The 8,826-nt window shown below is 38.5% G+C and overlaps 1 protein-coding gene across 1 annotated transcript in view; it reads right to left on the reverse strand.

Moving 5' to 3' along the window:
- Positions 1 to 8,826, reverse strand: part of WDR89 (WD repeat domain 89) — a 70,954-nt gene that overhangs the window by 22,099 nt on the left and 40,029 nt on the right. The window lies entirely within an intron of this gene.

The following is an 8,826-nucleotide window of genomic DNA, read 5'->3' on the forward strand; positions in this document are numbered from 1 at the left end:
GCGCTCCCAAGCGGCGCACTGTAGCAGTGCGCCACCAGGTCGGCCCCTTCATTTGAATATTTTTATTGACCTTTCAATTTACTAATAGAGTCTTCTACTGCATCTGATCTGGTGTTAAATTCATTCACTGAGTTCTTAATTCGATGACAGAATATCCACTTGAAAAACAAAAGAACGGAAAAAGAAAAAAAAGGAAAAAAGAGAATGTTCACTTGAATTTTTGTAGATATATTAATAATTTGCTGTTGAAATTATCTAAATTTTTATCTATTTTTAATCCATATTAATCAATTATTTCAAGTCTTTGTCAGCCAATGCTAAGATCTGGATCAGCTTTTGTTGTCTGTTTTTTCTCTTTACAATATCAATCATATGATTTTGTCTTTTCACATGCCTAGATATTTTTTACTGAATGCCAGACATTGTGTGTGTGTATGTACATGCACACATCCCAGATGATATTATCTTTCACCAGAGATAATTCATCCCTTCATGAAGGATTTTAATACAGGCAATTAGAGGCTTACATAACTACTGTAATTCCTACAGTATCAAATGTTAGACCTACAGTACTGAAGTGGATGATTCTTAAGTTCTTAAGAGCTTTTCCTGAATTTGTGGTAAATCTCACAGACTTGTGTAAAATCATAGCCTGTAGCAGCATAAAAGATGGTTCTCTGGAAGCTCAACTAGAAGGTGCTTTAAAATTCACATACACCAGGCCTAGCCCATGGCGCACTCGGTAGAGTGCGGCGCTGGGAGCGCTGCAGCACTCCCGCCACAGGTTCGGATCCTATATAGGGATGACCAGTGCGCTCACAGCACTTGCTGGCTGAGTGCGGTGCGGCCAATCTCAAAAAAAAAAAAAAAAATTCACATACACCCATTTATCTGCCTGTACCTATCTGTATATCATAATAGCCTCATTTCTTTTCTACCTTTCAGAACTCATATAAATGCCTCATTAGTAGATTTGCTGGCTAAACTGAATGGGGAAGAGGATTTTGAGAAATGTTGTTGCTAGATTCTCTGCAAAGCAGAAGAACCTTTAAAGTGGGGTGTTTGTGATGCCAAGTTGACAACAAACTATCAAACACAACAAGAAAGGCATTTGACTCGATATCAGAGTTAGGGGTACAAATTTTTCTTCAGCATTTTTATCACAGATAACATCTCAAATAAAATTCAGCATTAAAACAAACAAAAAAACCCTAGAACCTGACTGATCTGTTAGCATAATTCAACTCGAATACAAAACTCCAAACCAAAAATTTGTTATATTGATTTTTTTTTTTTTTTTGTCTTTTGTCTTTTTTCCGTGTCCGGCAACGGATCGCAACCCTCAGTGTTGCCCCCGTACCGGACTGGGGACCGGCAACGGGATTGCAAGCCTTGGTGTTGCTCCCGCGCCTCGCTCAGCCAGCGAGCGGGAACCGGTCTGTATGTGGGATCCGAACCCTCGGGCGGGAGCGCCGCCACGCTTCCCAAGCGGCGCACTATCCAGTGCGCCACCGGGCCGGCCCCTATATTGATTTTTAATGCAACTTTCTCTTGAAATACTTGCCCTGTGTTGAGTAGTCTCTGTAATACAGTAGTTAGGAGGTAACTGAAAGCAAATATGTATATAATGTGTATTTCTTATTTTATTTCTTATCTCTGTTTTTATATGGGCTAACAGGCCAGTACTATAATGGTGAAATAACAGTGGACCAACTAACACTTGTATAGTTGTTTTCAATAACTTACAAGGAAATTAACCTAATAGAGTTGGCTGAATATGTTACTGCCTTAGAGCAATGCAGCAATGGCTGAACTTCCAGGGTTTTTTTTTTTTAAAGGAAAATAGGATTTTCAAGCAATCATATTTTTATTATTTGTTTATTTATTTATTTATTTATTTATTTTGTCCTTTTTGAGACCGGCCACACCGCGCTCAGCCAGTGAGCGCTGTGAGCGCACCGGTCATCCCCATATAGGATCCGAACCCGCGGCGGGAGCGCTACTGCGCTCCCAGTGCCGCACTCTCCCGAGCGGGCCACGGGCTCGGCCCAAGCAATCATATTTTTAAAGAAGAGGGGGCTGGCTGATTAGCTGACCTGGGAGAGCATGGTGCTGTTGACACCAAGATCAAGAGTTTGGATCCCTGAACCAGTCAGCCACCAAAAACAAAAAAACAAACAAACAAAAATCAAATCCATATCTTCAAAGAGGAGAACAAATTAATAGTATAGACTCATAGAAGTAATATTAGGGGAAGGGCCGGCCCTGTGGCTCACTCAGGAGAGTGCGGTGCTGACAATACCAAGGCCACGGGTTCGGATCCTATATAGGGATGGCCGGTTTGCTCACTGGTTGAGCGTGGTGCTGACAACACCAAGTCAAGGGTTAAGATCCCCTTACCGGTCATCTTTAAAAAAAAAAAAAAAAGAAGTAATATTAGGGAAGAAAAAAAGAGGCAGATTTTAAGTAAATAGAAAGAGCAACAGATATAAAAACAGATAATATCTAACGCTATTGTCCAATAAGATACATAATAATTTCAACAGGTAAGATGATGTTATCTACATTCAAGTTACCTTCAATTCTTGCTATGTTGTAGACTTTGTTTTCAGCTTCTTTCTGAATTTAAATCACTTAGAGAGGAAGGGAGCAGTGATCTATCTGCAGGTGTGCATACAGAAATCCAGGCTTACCAATTAGGTAAGGACATGAATATAAGGGGCCATTTGAGACCAGCTGAGGAAAGAGTTTAAAGCTTAGTGTGGAAACACAATTGTGGTGGTATTTGGACTAATGCAGTGTTGAAACTGAGTCAGGAGAGGTTTAAGATCCTCTTCTAACTCTAATGAAAACTTTTTAATCGATCAGCATGAGCAGTCTCTTTAGCTCTGAACACCAAAGGCAGAAGTAAGCTAGATCTATAACTGCTTGGTTGGCTGGCTTAAGAAGAAAAGGGAAGTGGGAAGGCAAGAAAAGCTTATAGAAAAAAGAATGAATAAAGGAAAATAACGAAGGAAAGAAGAATAATGACGCTACCTACAATCTGAAATACTATGGCACTTTGCCATCTAGATTGCATACACACCACATTTTGTTCACACAACACTTACCATGCTATGTTTATATGTGCTTATATGTCTATCTCTTAAACCATGACCTCTTGCAGGATAGGAACAGTATCATACTCATCTTGGTATCCCCTCTGCAGGATTCATAATAAACACTGGAAAAGAGTTGCATTAATCAATGTCGCTAGCTAGGTTGTCTACCTCTCCTCTAAACAACAGTTAAATGAAGCCCAAGTACAGTTTGCCTTTGATGCATAGATTAAAGAAAAGTAAAATAATGCAAATTAACCTCATGAATATCTTACCTTAAGTTTTTGACTGATTCAATATTTCATCTTTTTTTTATTTTCTTTCTTTCTTTCTTTTTTTTAAAAGATGACCGGTAAGGGGATCTTAACCCTTGACTTGGTGTTGTCAGCACCACGCTCAGCCAGTGAGCGAACCGGCCATCCCTATATGGGATCCGAACCCGTGGCCTTGGTATTGTCAGCACCGCCCTCTCCCGAGTGAGCCACGGGCCGGCCCTGATTCAATATTTCAGTGAAAAACATTTTGAAGTAACATAGACATAATTGAAAATTCAAGTAGTACTTGAAAACACTGTTGACCGTCTACTCAACGACTTCATCAACCCCATCCTCCTTTTTGTACCCTCCTCTGAACCCATGTGCTTCAGTAAGCATATGTGATCTCCAGCCCCATAGGCAGTGAATCATGCTTGCGCCAAGCCGGTGGTTATCACATTCCTCTTGCTAATGATTATTTTAGGCAAGGGCACATAATGAAATTATAGCTAATGATGCTGAGAGGGTTCTGAGAAAGCGTCTGTGTATGTGATTATTTAATAATACAAATCACAGGCAAAGAAACAGGCCCTCTTCCACTGGATGTTGTTGAGTGTGGATGCGATCATTGGCACTGTTACAGTTACTTTGTGAACTTAAAGGTAACTGCTCACGAGCTGAAGATTGGTAGAGCAAAAAAATGGAAAAAATTTGAATTCTTGCTCACAATCAACACCAGAGATGCCTCACTTTTTAACTTATGTTAGGTAATGTGTTCCTTATTTGGTTAATTTAAGTTGGTTGTCTGTTATTTGCACCCACAAGTATCCTAATTGACATTCTACCACAAGGTACGTATATAACAAAAACCAAACAATAAGAAAAACAGCAGTCCCCTATCCGTTCTCTCCTGCCTTTCTCTCCCCCAGAGAGAACAACTTTCAACCCTTTTAGCTCTTTTGGCAAGTGATTTACATACATGCTTCTAAATAATATGCTTGTGCTATTTTAAAAAATTTGTCCACAGAAAGATATTGACTTTCTACTACGGAAGAGGAAAACTAAGCATTTGCACACCTCTTCTGCTTTCCTGCCCCGATGCTCCCAATATAGTTTTACAACTTTTGATTAAATCACTATTATGACTATACAAATATTGCTCAGTATTGGGTACACAGTACACTACTAACTACTACAATTGCATTTATCTTCTCATACAATTTTTTACCCCTCAGAGTTAAAAACTTTCCCTCATCCATTTTCATTGGTGTGGTTTTTTGTGTGCCTTTTATTAGTCTCCAAACTCTGCAACAGAGTTGAAATATCCTTTAATTTCCTTTTCTTCTTAAATTTCTTCTCTTCTCAGGGCCGGCCCGTGGCTCACTCAGGAGAGTGTGGTGCTGATAACACCAAGCCTGCAGTTCGGAGCCTATATAGGGATGGCTGGTTCACTCACTGGCTGTGCGTGGTGCTGACAACAGCAAGCCAAGGGTTAAGATCCCCTTACCGATCATCTTTTTAAAAAAATTAAAAAATTTAATAAATAAATAAATAAATTTCTTCTCTTCTTTATCTCCCTTCTCTTTTACTTCTATACCCCCTCTCACTCCTCTCCCCATACCAGGCAACCACTCTATGGGGCTTATCATGTAAAATTGTTTGTATGTGTTCTCGCAAAAAGTGAATTGTTGGTTTTGTTTCTTTTTTATTCATATTAATGGTTTTCCCCACACATGCATTATTTCTTAATGTTTTCATTGGGGGCTATATTTTTGCGATTAAGCCATATGACCAGGTGTAAATCTGGTCTGTGGCTCATAACTGTTATTTCATTGTGTACATCCACATTTTTACCTAACCTGTCTCCCAGGGATAGATATCCACATTGTTTCCAATTCCATGACATCAATAATGTACCTATATAAAAATAATGGATATGTATGAAAATATCTTTGGGATATATTTACATCAAGCAGGGCAGTTTCTAGGTCAGAGGTAGGTCACTTAAGTATGTTTTTGCTCTCCAGAATAGCTGCACCAGTCTACACTCCCATTAGCAGTACATGAAGGTTCCTACATGCCCACATGCCTCCAACACCTGGCATCATCCAACTTTCTAATTTTTGTAATTCTAAATGATATAATTATTATAAGTTTTCATTTCCCTAATTACTGGGAAGTTTACCCATCTTTTTGCTTTCTTCTGAAATTTGTCTTTTCATATTCTTTGCTCATTATTCATTGGCATTGCTTTTTCTTATTAATCTGCAGGAGTTCCTTCTATATTCTACATTTAATTACTTGGTCTTAGATATTTCAAATATGTTTTCTCTCATCTACCACTTGTCTGTTGAGTAGAAATACTTAATTTGATGTACTCAAATCTCTTTTGCTTTTGCATTGCACATCATACTTTTTCTTTTCTTGGCACTGGCCAGTATGGGGTGATGTCATAATTTTGAAGTTTAAGAAGTCATTTTCCACATCTAGGTCACAGAGATATTCTCCAGCACTTTACTAAATTTATAGTTTTAAACTTGTATCATTTAAGTCTAATGCCTCTGGCATATACCTTTATGGTAAGTAGGGATCTAATTTATTTTCCTCTAGTGAGCCAGTATCCTTAAGACATCCAATAAAAACTCTAAACTTGTATCATTTAAGTCTAATGCCTCTGGCATATACCTTTATGGTAAGTAGGGATCTAGTTTATTTTCCTCTAGTGAGCCAGTATCCTTAAGACATCCAATAAAAACTGTCCCTTTTTTGTATCTTTATAAATAATAAATTGCCATATATCCATGGTCTGTCTCTGAACTTCCTATCCATTTGCATTGTTCTTAGGCCATATCACAGTTTGTACTACTATGATTTTGTAGATTGTCATAGTGTTTGGTAGGGAAAATCCCTTTCTTTTTTAAGTTTACCTTGTGGACCATATTCTTCCATACAAATCTTAAGGTAAGTTTGAGATCCCCAAAAATCTAACTGGAATTTTGATAGGAATTACACTGATTTTTCAGATCAAATTTCAAATGTTCACTTTTATAATATTGTCATCTCTTGAGAAGCATGGAATGTTTCTTAGATCACTTTCTATGTCGTTATTAGAGTTTTAAAGTTTTCTCCAAATAGACTTTGTGTATTCTTGGTTAATTCCTCGACTTTTTACATTTTGTAAAACTTTGCTGCCAGTATAAGACCTTAATAGAGTCCCCCCACCCCCCGAGATCCTCAGGAGACACTTATTTTTTTAAGAGAGGTGGTCTTGCTATGTTGCCCAGGCTGGAGTGCAGTGGGTTATTCATAGACACTATCCCACCACTGATCAGCACGGGAGTTTTAGTCTGCTCCATTTCCAACCTGGACCGGTTCACCTTTCGTAGGCAGCCTGATAGTCCCCCTGGTCCCCTGCTACCAGAAGGTCACCATATTGATGCCGAACTTAGTGCAGACACCCCATTGGCATAGCGCACTACAGCCTAGAACTTCTGGGCTCAAGCGATCACCCAGCCTCAGCTTCCCGAGTAGCTGGGACTATAGCCGCCAACCACCACATCCGGCAAAACACTTATCTTTTTGATTACAGCCTTCCTAGTGAGTGTGAAGGTTTATCTCACTGTGGTTTTGGTCTGCATTTCCCTAATGACTAATGATGTCAAGTATCTTTTCAAATGGCTTAGTGGCCATTGGTATATCTTCTTTGGAGAAATGTCTATTTAGATCCTTTGATCATTTAAAGAATTGGGTTGTTCCTCGGAGTCAAAAGAGTTTTTGATACATTTTAGATACAAGTTCCTTATCTAATATACAATTTGCAAACAATTAATATACCTTTTTCATCTTTTTCTTCTTTAACCTCTTCAAGTGAATATTATTTGAACTTAAAAAAAATTCCGTATAAGGGTATCTTCTTTGTGTGATAAAATGTTTGCAATTTTAACTATTTTTAAACATGATTCCATGCAATTACATTCACAATGCGAGAGCGTGGTGCCGACAACACCAAGTCAAGGGTTAAGATCCCCTTACCAGTCATCTTTAAACAAAAAAGAAAAAAAGAAAAGCAAAGTTTGAGATATTGTAGGTCTAAAATATTTTTAACTTCACACTTGAAGACAGTTTGACCAGTCATAGAACTATAGGTTAGAAAAGTATCTCCTGAAGTCCACATCTATTTATTTCCAGGGTTCACAATGAGAGTTTGATTAGCAATGGATACTCTGTTAGCTAAATCAATTTGGTTCCTGAGTTTCAGAGAGCAACTAGGAAATGTTCATTTGGCAAGGAATATCTCAAAAATTTTATCATAATCTATTTGCTTTATAAGTTGGGAGAGTGTAAATCCAAATAGGCAGGAATTTGTCCTCAGACTTCGAAGGCATTGATCCACCATATTTTGTCATCCAGATTTGCTGATGAGAAGTCTAATACAAACATAATTCTTATTTCTAAGTGAAACTTTTTTGGTTTCCCTGAAACTTTTAAGAATTTCTCTTTACTCTTGAGGTTATGAAACCTCAGTGCTATGCCATGGTGTGGGTCTTTTTCACTTGACCTTCTGTTCTGCCTTTCAATATAAGGACTGAAGTTCCAAAATAGCCACTTATTTCATTTTAATAATCCACTGCCCCCTCCCTAAACTTTTTTCACTTTCTAAAACTGTTAATCTGCTTCTAGACCCCTATGTTTATCTTTGGTCACTTTCATCTTTTCTCTCACGTTCTCTTTGAGTTCTACTTCCAGGAAAATTTTCTTTCCAGCATCTTCTAATCCTATTAATTACTTTTTGGATTTAAATATTCTTAATTTTTAAAAACTTTATTGTTTTGATAACTCCTGTTTCATTTTCTGTTGTCTTATTAATGCAATTTCTCCAGAAATCTTTTTAACCAGTTTTTGCCACTTACAACACAGCATTATCTCATATCCTAAAAATCTTGAAAAACATAATTTTTTTTTTTTTTTTAAAGATGACCGGTAAGGGGATCTTAACCCTTGACTTGGTGTTGTCAGCACCACGCTCACCCAGTGAGCTAACCGGCCATCCCTATATGGGATCCGAACCCGTGGCCTTGGTGTTATCAGCACCACACTCTCCCGAGTGAGCCACGGGCCGGCCCTTGAAAAACATAATTTTAATATTTACATAGTGCTCCACCAAAAGATCAAAATGTACCAAAGATTTAAAGCAGCATTAGCCATCATCCGATTTGTATTTTCAATGTTCAGCCTACAAGTAGTGGGAAGAATGAATTGAAGCAGATTAGAGATCAAGTCTGTAATCTAGTGAGAAATGATGAAAGTCATATCTAAGGCAGTAGTTGTGGGGTTAAGGTAGTAGTTGTGGGGTAAAGGCAAAATTTGGACAGCTAAAAGATTTTAAGAGATAGGGGGCCAGCCCGGTGGCGCACTGCTACAGTGCGCCGCTTGGGAGCGCGGCGGCGCTCCCGCGGCGGCGTCAGCTCACCCCG

Source organism: Galeopterus variegatus, unplaced genomic scaffold, assembly GCF_000696425.1.
Source record: "Galeopterus variegatus unplaced genomic scaffold, G_variegatus-3.0.2 Scaffold1366, whole genome shotgun sequence".
Classification (NCBI taxonomy): Eukaryota; Metazoa; Chordata; class Mammalia; order Dermoptera; family Cynocephalidae; genus Galeopterus; species Galeopterus variegatus.